Source organism: Pinus tabuliformis, chromosome 2_1 (genome assembly GCF_031772625.1).
Source record: "Pinus tabuliformis cultivar Carrire ecotype Pingquan chromosome 2_1, CPIR1, whole genome shotgun sequence".
Lineage (NCBI taxonomy): Eukaryota > Viridiplantae > Streptophyta > Pinopsida > Pinales > Pinaceae > Pinus > Pinus tabuliformis.
In genome coordinates, this window is record NC_142299.1 from 542406073 (window position 1) to 542423318 (window position 17246).

The window sequence follows — 17246 nt, forward strand, 5'->3', positions numbered from 1 at the left end:
ACATTATGAGGATACAAAAAGCAACACTTTTTTTAGCCAATTGATAAGTCTCAAACAAAAGGGTTCAATAATGGAGCACATTGAGGAGTTCCAAAAATTGAACATAAGGGTAAAAAATATTCCAGAGGAGCATAGGATTGATGTGTTCATAGGGACTTTAAAGGATAATATCCAACATGATGTTCGTCTTTGGGAACTTGATTCATTAGAGAAGGCATTCAGGTTAGCAAGAAAAATGGAAAGAAAAATTATGGAAACCAGGAAGCATACCACTCACAACTATAAAGATGGAAGTGTTATTGCCCCTACCCTTCCACAACCTATAAGGTTGACACCACAACAATTGGAAGAAAAAAGAGCAAAAGGGTTTTGTTACACTTGTGATAGCAAATACACTAAAGGTCAGAAGTGTGCTGCAAATAAATTATTCTACATAGATTGTGTTAGTATAATTAGATCACCTAACATATCACATTTTTTCATCTATGTTATTTTTCCATATGCACTACGAACTTACGGCGTTTACTTTACAACATTTGATATAAATACTAATTTTAATACTATAATATAATATATATCACCTAACAGATCAAACACTATCAAACACTATTTAATATTATGTATATGTAAAATACAATCCAACACATGCCCTGCGCGCGATCCCAAATTAATAGCCGTACTCCTATTTGATTCAATGGTTATCTCACACGTTTATCGGTTAACATAAAATTAACTAGCAATTGCACCAAATCTTGCAAAGGAAACGCCATAAGGCATAAACTCGAGAAGAGTAGTGAGATATAGAAGATCATTGAATATAAAATTTAGTAAATAAAATCTAAAAATTAGTAAAAAAATGTCATTCAAAGCTAGAATATAAAGAAAAATCACTTACATTATGTCAAATTTACAGATTCTATAACCTTTCCAACAAAGATTTCCTCTCAATCTTCAAAGATGCTCTTTCAAGTTCTGATAGAAAATATTTGATAAAAAATGTGCTCTTTTTCAATATTGAATTGTCTCACTTGATCAAAAGCTTATAGCCTTTTACCACTTTCTCTTAAGGTGATTGGATTTTCCTTTGATTATCCTTGCTTAACTTCTTTTGGGTATTTGGATTGGTTTGTGACACATGAGGGTTATATTGAAAGTTTTTTTTTCGAAAATGGGAAATTCAAAATTTACCATTGGATGAACTAGTTTAAAGCTATATCAATAAATCTAGGGACTCACATAACAACTTTACAATGTTTGATAGGAAAGAAGTGGATCTTTTATTGAGCATTGATTAAATAATTATTTTAATTCACTATTCATAGATACCATGGTGAACTCTTATGGTAGCATCCACGAGATTTCCTTTATTCAACATGATATTTTGTGAGACTTACTATATATTTGACTAGGAAGGGGTCTATAAATAAACACAAAAGGATTTTTATGCCTTATAAAGTCGTCTCTATTCCGAAAAAGTGGAAAAAGTTTGTGAAGTGTTCACTATTCAGAGATGCCATGGTAAACTCTTATGGTAGCCCACGAGCTTTCCTTTAATCAACATGATATTCTAGGAGACTTGGCTACGTATTTGACTAGGAAGGGGCCTATAAATAAACATAAAAGGATTTTTATGCCTTAGAAAACAGACTCTATTCAGAAAAAGTGGAAAAATTTTGTGAAGTGTGCATTTGATGTTGAGATTGTTTCTTTCCACACGAGTTTGGTGCATATTTCTTTCTCCTCTGACCAATTTTTAATATTGAACTTTGGAAAAAGTGGAAAAAGTTTGTGAAGTGTGCATTTTTTTTTGTTAAGCTTGGTAGGTCCTCTTTTTTCCATTCATTTATAAGAAAATTTACACGACATAGATTGGCTAGGTGGCCTCAACTTGCCCATTGGGAAACCAAGTCTATTGGCCACCTATCCACGTTGTATGCCATCCAGAAACAAAAAAGTTTCAGTATTTCTATCCAAGCTATATAAGTCTCTATTTCATGACCATACTCTAGATTTTTACCTATACATATTCTTGCATAAGGAAAAGTAAAAGCTATCTGCATATAAAACAAAATTAAACAAGGGAGATTATCTAATCATTATGTTCCTCTGAGGCTGATTCCACTGGTGCAGGGTCTTTGACATTCGATCCAGGCATCTCAGACAGTTCCAAGATACATGGAATATGCCTCTCAATTTTTCCCAGCGTGATATCTTGCTTATGGAGTTGAAACTGAACTTTCTGGAATTCCTGTTTGTAGCTTGCCATGCCTTGGACAGTAACAACCATGCCCACCGAAATATGCTCCATAGCCTTTCCCAACAGGATTTTCATCAACCAATAAAGGTATAAGGTCTGTTTAAATTGAGTGATCCTGCCTCTAGTGTTACTAGGATCCGAGACTAGGGTCCTCCAGTCATCCATTTCTGCATCTGTCTCGTTGTCTTGCTTGACTTCCTCTTCCCATTCCTCTAAAATTTTCCGAATACCTTCATCAGTGCCCTCACGATATGCCTCTGCAGCCTCACTAATAAGCCTTTCCACTGATTTTCTACCCGTGAGAGGCTCGGATGTGCTCGGTTCCTTTTCCTTTTTGGGCAGCTGGGCCCATCTTCCACGGCCACAGCTTTTTGTAGGACGAGCCATGGCAGAGATGCCCCAATCCTGTTCATTGCAACAATTCATTAACCAAAAAAAATTCAACATGGTATAACAATGATCACGCCCCTGGTTTGTACTATCACAGATAACCGCCCCACCTTGCTCCTCCCCTTCCCCTTCAGTGTCGATGCTAGAGCCTTCATGGCCATAGGTCCATTCCCCAAGAGGGGTCAACCTACTGCCACTAGCAAAGAGACTCCGTCGCCACACCCATCTCCTTAGTCGTAGGAAGGTTATCTTCCCCTCACCAATTACCAGTTGGTGAGCACTGTCGCATGCCAGTGTTAGGCTAGCCATGGTTTGCATACCCTTTCCCCTCTGCCCAAGACGCAAGCAGATAGCCATTGATATTTTCTTGCCCGACTTCCCACTCGTGATTCCCAGCATTTCCCTCTTTGCAATTATAGCTATCTACCTCCCAGTGGCTGTGAAGTGTGCATTTGATGTTGATACCAATTTTCAATATTGAGTTGTCTCACTTGATCAAAAGCTTGAAGTCTTGGCTGTGAAGTGTGCATTTGATGTTGATACCAATTTTCAATATTGAACTGTCTCACTTTCAAAAGCTTGAAGTCTTTTACATTCTACCTACACATAATTTGATCATGTACCTGCACATAAATTCAGCATGTACCCATTTCATATTTCAAGTCTTTTATGATATCTATTTCCCCTAACTATGCCAAATTCCTACGAGTTACAACTCAAGCTTCCATACCTATTAAATAATTGTGTTAATTTGGATACAACCATCTTAGATGCAATTTTACTGAGGATATGCAATTTTTCTTAGAGGGTAATTTCTAACTTATGTGGTAGGGACTAATCTACCCTCTAGCACTTGTTTGTAGTTGTCAAGACCAAAGAAGCTTTCCATCCTTTATTAATCATTTCTCAATGTTGGAGCTCCAATGAATCTTGTGATGAATGCCAACTCTAAGATATTTGTATGAATTAACTTCCTCTACATTGATAATCGCAAACATAAAGTTAGTGTAAATGGTCTTTTAAAATCTAATTATCACAACAAATTGAATAAAAACTCTTGATTCTTAATTTAACTTAAACAAAAAAATACAATTTATATATTTTGGAACCATCCATTCTTTTAAAAAAAAACTCCCCACTTTGCATCTTCATAAAGCTAACTGGAAATTTAATATTACATTTTGCCAAACTGAAAATTTTCAAACCAAAATGAATCATCCAAAAATAGAAATTATTTCCAAATTAAATAAAAGATATTAGAATGAAAGAACATATACAAATTCAGGTAAAATTTTATAAAAAAAATTACAATGAATTGATCAATTTCTAGTTATTATTATTTTATTTTTTATATAACATACATTTGGTAGGTTCCAAAATCTATAAATTTCAACCTAATGTCATTTAAGGCCATCAAAATGAAAGAAGATATACAAATTTTGATAAATTTTTATAAAAAAATACAATGAATTAATAATTCAATTTCTAGTTATTAATTTTTTTATATGTAAAATGCATATGGTAAGCTCCAAAATCTATAAATTTAAACACAATATCATTTCAAACTAACATTTCTTATTATTCAGAATTAGTTCCCAGGAAAACTTCACCAATCACTTCCGAAAGTTTAGAGAGAATTTACTGAATGAAAATCACATCCAACTTCCGGTACAGATTTCAGTTTCAACAAAACTTTTTTTTATTTTTTATTCAGAAACATAGCTAAAAATTATGATAATGTGCAAAGCAACGGATATGCAGCAACCTTACTAAACCAACATATCGTTAATGGATGAAATTTCATTAGAATGAGGCAGTACAAGTTGAAGCTTGAAGGATCAATACTTGAAACAGATATATATACATATATCCTAGCCGCTGCCTCCTAAGAAAGCCTTGAGGCGCTTCACCTCAACATAGGAAAGGAACGTAGTCCTCTCGATGACAGGAGGAAGATTGCCGGCAAAGGGAGCGCCATGATGTCTCCTTTGTGGAGTGTTCTGTTGTACACAATATTGCTTGAAGATATGAATCCAGCACAGATTACTCCTTCAACCACCAGCAGAATCTCAGAACCTTCTGGATGGTTATGCAATGGAATGACGCCTTTGGGCGCGAGGTCGAGTCTAGCTATCGACACGCCAAGGCCATTCACTGCAGAAAACTTTGCTGAGAAGGTCGGAGTTACAGTAGCACTAGGAAGGTCGGAGTTACAGTAGCACTGGGAAGGCCGAAGTTACAGCAGCACCGATGTTGTTGTTCACATTCCCGATATCTTCCAATCTGCAGTTAAGGATGAAGTCGCCTTGCAAGGATAAGCTGGGAGTGAGCGACAAGTCTGCCACTCAGAAATCTTGCGCACGTGAAGGATGAAAAGAAAAATTACACTGGACTAGTACAATCGCTAGCAGGGAGGCAATATTGCAAGTTTCCATGATTGAGTCTGCCACTCAGAAATCTTGCGCACGTGAAGGATGCAAAGAAAAATTACACTGGACTAGTACAATCGCTAGCAGGGAGGCAATATTGCAAGTTTCCATGATTGATTAATCCAATGCTATAATTGCAGAACCCAAAAAAGTTTATAGGGTCAGAGAATAACCTCATGAGTATCTTGACTACATATAATTGATTTCCATTTCACAGGAAATTTGTCCTTCCACTCCCCAAAACATTGTTTTCGCTCTGAAATCTACAGATCCAACCATTTCGGCCACCTCACAGAAATGGAGGCTTCTATTCACCTGCATGCCAACGGACATCCAGATCAACTATTAACCTTCAAAATAATGGTATTTTTTCCAAAACAATGGCCAAACATGGAATGGAAAAATTACAGCAAGAAGAAGAGTCCGGAAATACCGATGAACAAATAAACCAATCTTGGGAGAGAAACCTTTTTCTGAAAAAACAAGACGGGAATAAGTCTTTGTTTTAACCCATCAAGAAATAGTTAAGCAAGAAGAAACCGTTCAGCGAGAAGAAACAGTTCAACAAGAAGAAGTTACTCATTTTAATTATTAACTACTTATCTGACAGTGTAAAATTATTCAATCGTCTAACATTCTATTTAATGGTGTAGATTTGTACACAGTGGCATTTTGGAGAGTGGTTCCCAAAGGGAAACGCCTTATGAGGTAATTAATTTTAATACTATAATATGATATACATCATCCAAGACATGCAAAGTATTTAATATTATGTATACGTACAATCCAATCCAAGACATGCCATGCTATCCCAAATTAATAGCCGTACTCGTATTTAATTCAATGGCTATCTCCCACGTTTATCGGTTAACATAAAATTAAATAATATAACATACATCATTCACATGCATAGTGGTCAGTAACCTAACGAGATTGCTTTTATTTTTGCCTTAAAGGTAATGGGAAAGTAATTGAAATTCCATAATGATTTATGTAAAATGCAAAATATTTGTTAAATTTTAAAATAATTTTATTTTAAGTGTTTTAAAAGATATTATTTAATTAATTTAGTGGTTTGACCGGGAGCATTAGGTCAAATTAGCCGTTAGCATTATAGCTGTTGGAGTCTCTGCACACTCTATTTAATCAAGCTAAGCCGGATTGGTTCTTCAACTTGTCCTGACGATGAACCACACTGGTTGGTTCGAAACGCGTTGACAAAAGATTGGTTATATGATTTTGCCGAAGATTATCTAAACAAGATTTTAATGGTGTTAAAAATAAACGCGTTGACAAAAGATTGGTTATATGATTTTGCCGAAGATTATCTAAACAAGATTTTAATGGTGTTAAATTTATTTTTATTATTAAAAATATGATTTAAATATTATATTTATAATTTTTTTTGAATTTTTTTTTATAAAAATTTAAATTAGTTTTAATTATAATAGAAAATTTTCACCAAATTTAAATTAATAAACGTTTAAATACTAAATTAATCCAAAAATTACCCAGTATTATTCTTGAAGTTAACCCGATTCTCAATTCCCCAAATATTCGGCAATTGGACCGGCACTGGTTCGGTCAAAAATTTGACCGAGCCAGTCGAGATAAGGATGCCCAGACATTACTTTATTTAATTCAGTGGTTTCACATGGTGTGGCAGCGATACCGATTCTGCCGTACATGGCGGAGTGACACGTGTCCGTGCAACGTACCAGTCACTACTACCATCGTTGGCAACGAAGGGAGGAGGTAGAGACAGGACTTCTGGCCTGGCCGATATATATAGACGGTAGTGGCTGCTATGTCTAGCAATCCATGGTTTCTATTCCTGAAACGATTCATAACATGGGCCTCAAGCTGCGCATTCCGAATCTGTGCAGAGGTGAACAACGTAGAGAAGGGCAATTAGGGCAGCCAGTAGATGTGGTTAGCATGGCTTTCAACAGCTCGCGATTGTCTTTGTGCGTACATGGCATCTTCGAATTCGAAGAAGCCATTACAGATACATCTCGTTACAAGAAAGCTTGCGCAAACGCCCTCCTATCAAGCAATCCACTTTTCTCTTGTATAATGGTAATTGTTCTACTCATTCGTATCAACTATCACATATGCTTTCATTATATATATATTAATGGTACATGATTTCTTTTATACACTAGTGCACTTTCGTTTCTGAGACTGCGATTTATTTTGCAGAAGGCTGATGAGCGGGGAGTGTTGCGATGGCAGAAAACTACTGTGAACACCGATAACCCCACATTTATTGTAGAGTTTCCACCTGGCAAAGAATCTTACGATTCCGATGTCGATGAGTATATCTGTAAAATGACGCTCACTTGTCTTGATCAGTCACGTCCACTGTGGGAGCTCCACTTCCTGAATTACAAAAAACGAGGAAGGCCGGAGCCACCATGGTTGTTAAGGTCCACCATTCCCTTGGAGATGGGATTTCTTTAATGTCCACCTTGTTTTCTATTTTCAGGAGAGTCGACAATCCTCGTCTTCCGCCCACCTTTCCTACCGCCAAGCGCAGTATTAAATCCACTTCATCGGACATTACAGTAGCTAAGTTTTTTCCCAGACTTGGTTATATGATGCTCGTATTATGGTACACTCTGGTTGATGTGATAAGCTGTGTACTGAGAGCGATAGGATGGATTGATGACAGCAAGCTTCCTATTCGAGGACCTAGAGGAGTCGAAAACATGCCCGTTGTGCTGCTTTCTGCTACTTTTCCACTCGAGGATATCAAACAAATTAAGAATTCTGTAAGAGGGGTATGTAATATCAGTTATTTTAACTTGTAGATTTTGAAATCAGACTTTTTCACTTTCACTTTGTTCTTGTTAAGCAAAATTTTGAAACTCTCTTTGTATATCAAATTTCTAAAATATTTCAAAATCAAGTTTCTGTAATATCTTATAATCTACACTAAAATTGTGATATCAGATCAATAATTTTTATTTCCTAAGTCTAATTCACATGCATCTTTACATATATTTTTTATTTTCCCTGCAGACAGTCAATGATGTGCTAACTGGAATAATTTTCTTGGGCATGCAACACTACTTACAGATCAGCCTCTTATTACTACATTCATCCTTATTGCTTCAGAATTTAACTTCATTCATTCTCATGGCAACTGCGTTCTGTTTCTAACATATTACTCGACTATTTCTGTTGTCACTATATTATTTTAAGCATAACAGTATTTTTGTATTAGTAGGAATATATTTTATTCAAAATATTAGGATAAAAGTCTTAGGGCAGTATACCAGATTAATAAAATTAGTTCATTTATTTTGATAATTAAGATCTATCAAAAAAAATGGATTTATTTTTGGATTATATTTTATTTTTTTAAAGGTATAATGAGTTGAAATATAATGGTTTTTTTTTTGGATTATATATATATTTTTTTAAAGGTATAATGGGTTGAAATATAATGGATTAATTTCTATGTTGCTTTTGGTAAGTGAGTATTTCTGATACGCGGGAACGAGTAAACGAGTATCCTATATGGTTAGAAGTTCTCCTTAACTCCTATATGGTTAGAAGTTTTGCTTAAATTTACATGAAACGTTAAGTTGGAGTAGCAATAATATAATATATTAAAATTTAATATATATTAAAACTAAAAATAAAATAATTTATTTATTTCCATCCAAAATTTGTCAATCAAATTCCATGTCGCAAAGAAATATGTAAAAGATTGAACTTTGAAATACTGCAAAAGAAAAATTCAAAATATTAATTCATCAACAGTTTGTCGGTGAAATTGCTTTCAAGCAAAGAAACATGCAAAATTCACAAACTGGGGAAAAAATAGTTATTACTCCATTATTAGGTGATTTCATGCAACATTATATGTTAAGTCATTGGTTTAATTCTTAGCCCTTAATGCAACCTCACCAATATATATATATATATATAAAATACATATTAATTAAAAAAATATACTTTAAAACCAATGTTATTTTAAAGAGAGTTTGTATAATAAATTATAAATTTCCAAGTTGATAATGATGGTTTCGCCAGTGGTCAGCAATCTTCCTAAATGCTTTTATATCCATCCACCATCCGCTTATATGAGGAGAATAAATAGCTTTCTAATGACAAAGATCATGATTGGCTAGGTGCCTCATCTTCATTTGGATAGAATGGCTTTCCATAAATGAGTTGTTTCTCTTAGTTCCAAACCCATATCCAGACGACATACCCTTCCCTTCGTGCAATTCCATGAGTTTAAGAAACACCCAAGCTGGCAGCGTCAAAGACACCCAAATACACCTAAGTTTTCATTTATTCATTGTAGTGAAGCTCCCAAAACGTCAAAAATCGGTTATACTGAAGCTCTCGAAAAGCTCCAAAGCATCCGTTGAAGCTTCGGATAGTTTTGGAGTGTTTACAACAAGCTCCCAAGCTCCCAGGAGTGGGGGAGCTTCCGATAAGTGCTCTCCAATGCCTGAGAGCGTTACTCGTGTAACTATGATTAAGTTTATTTTTATTTCTGGAATTTTAGGTTCATAATTAATCCGATAGGGTGGGTGGATATTGGAATGGCCTTTTTTTTAAATATGGATGATTTGGATTTCATGATCATAGAATAATCTTAAATTAATAAAGAGTCTAACCAAATAAATGTTATGTTGCACAAGTTTTTGGTATGGGGTACTTGTGATGGGGGGAACGAGTCTCACTGATGATTTGGATTTCATGATCATAGAATAATCTTAAATTAATAAAGAGTCTAACCAAATAAATGTTATGTTGCACAAGTTTTTGGTATGGGGTACTTGTGATGGGGGGAACGAGTCTCGGCACAGTGAGAAGTTTTGCCCAAATTTACAACAAAGGCCAAGTTGGGAGCGGCAACAATATTATATATTAAAAATAAAAATAAAATAATTTATTTATTTCCATGCAAAACTTATTAATGAAATTCCATCTTGCAAAGAAATATGTAAAAGATTGAACTTTGAAACACTGCCAAAACAAAATCAAAATATTAATCTATCAACAATTTGCCAATCAAATTCCTTTCTAATAAAGAAACATGTAGAATTCTCAAAACCTGAAAAAAGGTTGTTATTACTAGATTATTAAGTGATTTAATGCAACGTTATATCTTAAGTCACTAGGTCAATTCCTAGCCCTTGATGTAACCTCACCAATATATATAATAGAGATAAGAAAAAATAAAATATATATTTATAATAATTAAAAAAATAAAACACTAGAGTTTAAAACCAATGTTATTTTAAAGAGAGTTTGTATAATAAAATTATAAATTTCCAAGTTAATATATATTTTATACTTAAATAAATATGAAAATTGAATTAAAAAATGTTTTTTTAATAATATTTATATTTCATAATTTCAACTATTTTTTTTCTTTAGTATTCCATCTTTTGTCGAGTCTGTCTAAATGCTTTTATATCCATCCACCATTAGTGTATATGAGAAGAATGAATAGCTTTGCAATGACAAAAATCATGATAAGTCAGATGCCTCATCTTTATTTGGATAGAAACCCATATCGAGATCTAAACCAACAACATACCCTTCCTTTCGCACAGTTCCATGAGTTGCAGTGTCAAATACACCTAAGTTTGCAATTATTCATTGCATTGAAGCTCCCAAAACGTCAAAAATTAGTTGCAGTGAAGCTCCCAAAAAAACTCCAAAATATCCATTAAAACTCCCAACAATTTTGGAGTGTTTTCAACCAGCTCCCAAGCTCCTGGGAACGGAGGAGCTTGAAAGGAGTAGTCTTTAACGCGACTTTTTGAAAGCCTTTCCGGCCATTTTTTCCGGTGAAAATCCGGCAGTAATTTATTGGAATCCAAGTTTGATAGCTAATTTCTGCACAATGAAACCGTCCCAGGGGTTTTTCAGGGTGCTGAATCCGAATATGCAGTTAAAAAACCATTTTAACTGCAACAAATCATGATTTCATCTCAATTTCTTCCGCCGGATTCCGTCACCGGAATCTCAAAAAGTCGCATTATAGACAACTCCAGCTTGAAATACCTGCTCTCCAATGCCCGAGACCGGTACGGTGTAACTATGAATAAATGAGATAATTCTTAATTTAATACAGGTAATAAATGAGATAAATTTACACCATCAAACGTAATAAATCAGATGAAAAGCGTTTGAATCGTTTTTTAGTTTCAAAGAAACTAATTAAATTTTCAAAACTATTTTTGTTTTTCTAAAAATTGTTCAATCGTTTCGAATCGATCCACTTCCCTCTGTGTCCACTGTTGAGCGTCTGAACGAATGAAGAGGCCGTCTATTTATTTTACCTGGTTCCCCGCATATCTAATAAAACACTATTGCTCTATTGCTCTTGTTATATTTTGTTGGTATGAGTGAAATTTTTGTTCTCTGCTTGTTTACTCTTTTCCGGGTCCATTGATGATAACCTCACTGCAAACCTTTTCCAAATTAATGTAGAGCCTTAGAAAGATCGAATACTCTTGTGATGCAGTTAGATTTTGCACCCATTACATTGGGTACACTGTGTTGCAGATTTTATTAGGTAGAAACCATTACAATGGATAGGGGCACGACCACACATATTGCTGAGTTGGACGTGTATGGCATGGTTCGTATGTATTTACAGTTAAATGTATCACATTACAGTTGGTAAGGGGATTGTGATTAGATTATGGAGTGCAGATTTTAACTAATGAAAAAATATTTAATTAACTCATTATTTATTGATGAAAGCTCACGTTATTTTAGTTCTAGGATAATTTATGTGCTTTTATTTAACTAGTATCAATTTGCTATTGGTAATATGTAGCAATTTGTTATTGGTAATTTTGGTTATAACTTAAATTGAAATAACTAAATTTAATTGAAAATTGAAAACAATCTATATGTATTTAACTTCCGAAATTATATATATATATATATATATATAATTGAAAACCATCTATATGTATAATCTCTTTTAACTTCAGAAATTTTAGACATAGTATATATATAAATATGAAATTACATCAATATTTCTATTTTTAGATCAATATTTATATTGCTTTTATATACCAGGCTTCATCTATAAAAGAATGGTGGGTAGCCTCTTCTTGATGATAAATTATACACTGGATTCCTAAAGGACCCAAAGTTTGATACCCATTGCTTTTGATTAATGAGACATTGCGTGGATGTAAAGGAAGCTTAGAATTCTCATTAATTAACCCAAAGTTATTATGGCAGATTTTCCTTTTCCAGGTAGCAGAGTAATAAATTTCCATTAATTGATTGATATACATCTATGAGGCTTATATCAACCATTAATGTGATTGTGCTAATTTTTTAAAAATCTGATTTGACCAATTTACATTGGTAATAATCAATGAACTATATTTTGATGGGTCCCTTTTTCATGTTTTCAATTAGTATTTTCATGAAACACACTTTGTATACAGTTGGAGAACATGGTTCAGTTGGAGAACATGGTATACAAGATGATTACAAAAAGAGGTTTGAACAACCAAAAGACGATGTTATCAAACTATTGAAGAACCCCAAACTCACAGCATTATCTATGATAAACACGATAACGATGGCTGGATTACAGGTTATTTCTTAAACAAACCCATCACATTTCCAATAAGTTTATACATTCAAGAGTGTTGCGTAGACGAACATATTTTGAGATCTGATGACGGCGTAAACTGTGCAGAACATGGAGGAAATGCTAAAACCAAAGGCTCAAGTGCCTTGGGGAAATCGCTTCGGTTTTTTGTCAGTGCAAGTACCTATAATAGGAAAGCTGGAGGATCCTCTGGATTTTGTGAAAATGGCAAAGCAGAGACTCGACGGACATAAAATATCCTTAGGGATCTTTCTCCTCGTCAAACTACCGAGATATATAGCGATGTTGAAAGGACGACGGGTACGTTCACTGGATCTATTATAAAAAGTATGAAACTGATTGAGTGTTATCGATTCTTAATTCTGAGTTTGATACAGGCAATGTCTAGATATATATACAAGACGTAGTCTAACGAGTCGGAGGAATTTTTCGAAAAGTTACTGATATTTTAGTTATATTTAAAGAAAATCAGTCAAGATTTTTCTAAATCCAAGTTATAGTTATTAAACTTCAAAATTTTAGGTGTTTTAGATATTTTTGATGGTGCTGAATCTATTTCCATCATCAAAAACAAGATTCAAACACTGCCTCTACAAGATTTTTTAAAATTTTTTTACCTTCCAACCACTTTGGATCGTCCTGGCATTCCTCCGCCTCGGAATCAAAGTACTCTTCCATACCTCTTTCTGAGTTTTATATAACTGAGGAACTTCTTGTTGCAGACGCTAGGAGTTTTTATTGTGAGCTATATGGACTCTGTCCTGGTGCAAGTTCATGGTCACAAGGATTATGTGAACGCTGATATCCTCGTCAAGTGTTTCATGGAAGCAATGGAAGAAATGAAGAAATCCCAGTTTCATTACGTCATAGAAACGTCAGGGCTTATGCCACCTTTGTAATCTTTTGTATAATGCATCTAGTCTCAAGACGTTTTAGGGTTTATGTGATCGTCAAACAGTACTCTCCGTCAGAGCTGTAATTCCTGGTGTGTAACCTCTTCGATATTTTCGTATTTAGAGAAGGATGATATTTTCGTACTTGGAGAAGGATGTTTTTTTTTTTTTTTTCAAAAGGTGGAAAAACCTATCAAACTCAGTTTGTCAAACCAACAGTGAGGACAGCCATCTCTGGCTGCTATTCGCGAATGTCAGTTGACACATCACTGTTATCAAGGAAAACCATGCCACCTGAAATAACCCGCTGGTGGTCCGTAAGGGAGCAGGCTTTCACTCCTGCCAGATGCCTCTGGGTCTTGGGCCGTTAACCTGTTTCCTTACGTCCGAGGAAGACGAGCTCTTAGCCAAGCAGAAGCAGTTTTAGGGCATACTCGAGGCCCTTTGGAGAAGGATGTTAATTAAAGAGAATTTCTTATTTGTATTTATGTATTTATTTAATTTGGAAAATTTAATTTTAGAAAATTTTAGATTTTATAGTGACGTTTAAAATTGGTTAGAGATTAAGTGGTGAGATTAAGTCAATTTGCAGGTTGTGGGAATATTCGGGAATACTACGGGACATGGGTATGGTCAAAATTTAATTTGGAAAATTTAATTTTAGAAAATTTTAGATTTTATAGTGATGTTTAAAATTGGTTAGAGATTAAGTGGTGAGATTAAGTCGATTGATTGCAGGTTCTAGGAATATTCGGGAATACTACCGGACATGGGCATGGTCAAAAAAATTGACCGTGCCTATGTCCGTAGGATTCCCAAATATTCGAGGAATCTGCAATCGACTTAAGGATGGCCAAGATTAAGTAGTTAAGATAAAATTGAAAATCTAAATATTCAAGAAAAATCCTCTTTAAAGAAATCGAAAATTTTCTTCCCAATAATAAATAGCTATGTAATTCATTTGTAAACTCAAATTTTAAAAGAAATTAATCTAATAAATATTATATTTGTTTTTTTGAAAATTTTGTTCCTCTAAACTCTGCAGCAGAGAACTCTGCAGCAGAGGTGCTTGTTCTGAAGTACTTGAGATATTTTCATTTTTATTGTTAGACATAACTATATATATTTTCCTTTTCATTATTAAACTTAACTATAGATATTTTCATTTTCATTAATTGTGTTTATTCTGATTAAGCTTCCGTTAAAAGATTCCTCCAACAAAACAATAATTTTGAAAATGTCACAGATTATTCGCAGCAAAATTGTTCGAAAAATCAACGGCACATCATAGAGGGTAGCTTTACGCACTTTAAAGAGCTTTTAAAAATCAAACGCCCTTTTCTTATGATCCTCTCTACTGGTTGGGCCTTGCTCTCGAAAATTATAGACGTATAAGCGAACAATTGGGTAGAAAATATGTACATATTAATTGAATAATAAAAATTTTATAAGTGGAAAAATAATGTTAAATTTATGTGTAAATATGTATTTTTTATAATTTATATAGTATTTATAAACTGGATTTTTACAATTTAAATTTAATTATTAATTATTATTAAGTTAATGTTAATGGTATAAATTTATATTAGATATCATTTTGGGATTCAACTGCGTTAAATAAGTCATTCACGTATGACCATTTCCATGAGAGGTATAAATTTAATTTTTATAGAATATTTTAAAATATTTATATCTAAAGTTTATTTATTTTGGAATAGATTTTTTAAAATTTTAATTTAAATATTAATAATTATTAGGTGAATGGTGAATATTTAATTTTCACAAAATATTTTAGGATATTCATAATAGTATACACAAATCAAAGATTAATATTATATCCAAAGTAATTCTCTATTTTTTTTTTTTAATTAAATTGACTAATTAAAAGAAATGTCATATGGTTGTGCTAATCTTAATAATAATGACAAATCAAAGGTTAAGATTGATCGCAATAGTAGTTATGTCATTCTATTTTTTTAACTAAATTTATTAACTAGAGTATCAAAACACTTATTTCATTATACACCCCACCTTGTTAAACAAAAAATAAATAAATAAATTAATAAAAACAACTATATTATAACCATTTTCAATCATTAGTATTATCATTAAATATAAAAATAAAAAATAGATATTCACCTCCAATTCCTATGAAGATTCTTAGTACACAAATATGTTTTATTACAATATCATGGTTTATCAATACCACATGCCAAAAAACCATAAGTAACATTTCTTTAATTAATCAATTTAATTAAAAAAGCAAAATGAACATAACTATTTTGTACTTTGTAGATAAATTTAAACCTTTGATTTTTGTATCCTACTATGAATGTTATAGAATATTCCATGGAGGTTAAATCCCTACCATCTACCCAATAATTATTAATAATTAAATTTGAATTATATAATCTCTATTCCAAAATAGACATGCGTGGTTAAAAAATATATCATATAAACAAATGTCATATGAAATGATTCATGATTTTTTGGATATGTAATATACATAAGTCATAGTATTTCCCCATAATATTGTAACATATCCTATTTACAGTTTAAGAATGTCCATAATAAAGTGGAGATCAATACCCATGATTAAGAATGTTAAACACACACACACACATATAATTTGTGTAAATGACTCTAATAATACTTTAAAATGAAGTTAAAATATAGATATTTTTGTAACTTATTTTAATTTTGACAGCTTGAGATGTATCTAAAGTTGTGTTTTGATGCTTCTCATAAATTGATATATATCAATATTTATCAACTATTCAATTTATATAACTATACTATTTATTTATTTACTAAATAAATATATTTTTTCCACTATAATATAACAAAAAATTAAATAGATACAAAAATATAGTAAATAATATATAACTTATAATTATTTATATATAATAATATATAACCCAAAATTATAATATATATATATATATATATAGGTTTAGTGAATAACTTGTTTTTCTAGTTGGTTAGTTTAAGTTTCCAGAAACATCATGTGGCCTTGTGTAGCATTTATGAAATAACTATATTTAATATAATAATACTATAAATGTAATCGAAATTACCTATTCTCAAAAAATTATTATTCAAATTTAAAATAATATATATATATATATAAACTGTAATTTCTTACCTAGATGTTTCCATTATAATTAAATTGTTTTAACAAAATAAGTTATCACTTTGATCCATGTTTTGATTTATCATTTTGATGCATGTTTTGATTTATTTGTCTAAATTGTTTTAACAAAATAAGTTATCACTTTGATCCATGTTTTGATTTATCATTTTGATGCATGTTTTGATTTATTTGTCTATTGGATAAGTTTTAGGTTTAATATTATAATTAGTGAGCAAATTTTATTAGATTTTTATTAAATATTTCAGCGAATGTTTCATTAATTTAATTTACGTTGTTAAAATTTAATGGTACAATTTTTAGTGAAATTTTAGATTCTTATTATTTAAACTGTCTTTTACATATTTAAACGAATTTAATCTGTAATAAAAAAAATTATCCATTATACAAATTCTTAAAATCAAATTTATAATATCAACACATAATTTACTAAATTTTTTAAAAAATTAAAAAGATAATAGAATATATATATATATATATATATAACGCTGCGTTTTGAAATCTTTCT

The 17246-nt window shown here is 32.3% G+C and overlaps 2 pseudogenes across 1 annotated transcript; one reads left to right on the forward strand and one right to left on the reverse strand.

Moving 5' to 3' along the window:
• Positions 1 to 4426: 4426 nt before the first annotated feature.
• LOC149201428 (germin-like protein subfamily 3 member 3) lies at positions 4427 to 5082 on the reverse strand (annotated as a pseudogene).
• A 1826-nt stretch (positions 5083 to 6908) lies between these two features.
• On the forward strand, positions 6909 to 13593 carry LOC149201429 (wax ester synthase/diacylglycerol acyltransferase 11-like; annotated as a pseudogene). Its single transcript, XR_016253680.1, has 7 exons — positions 6909 to 7155; positions 7279 to 7859; positions 8101 to 8161; positions 12531 to 12676; positions 12782 to 12994; positions 13072 to 13130; positions 13401 to 13593. The product of XR_016253680.1 is annotated as a wax ester synthase/diacylglycerol acyltransferase 11-like (transcript).
• The last annotated feature ends 3653 nt before the right edge of the window (positions 13594 to 17246 follow it).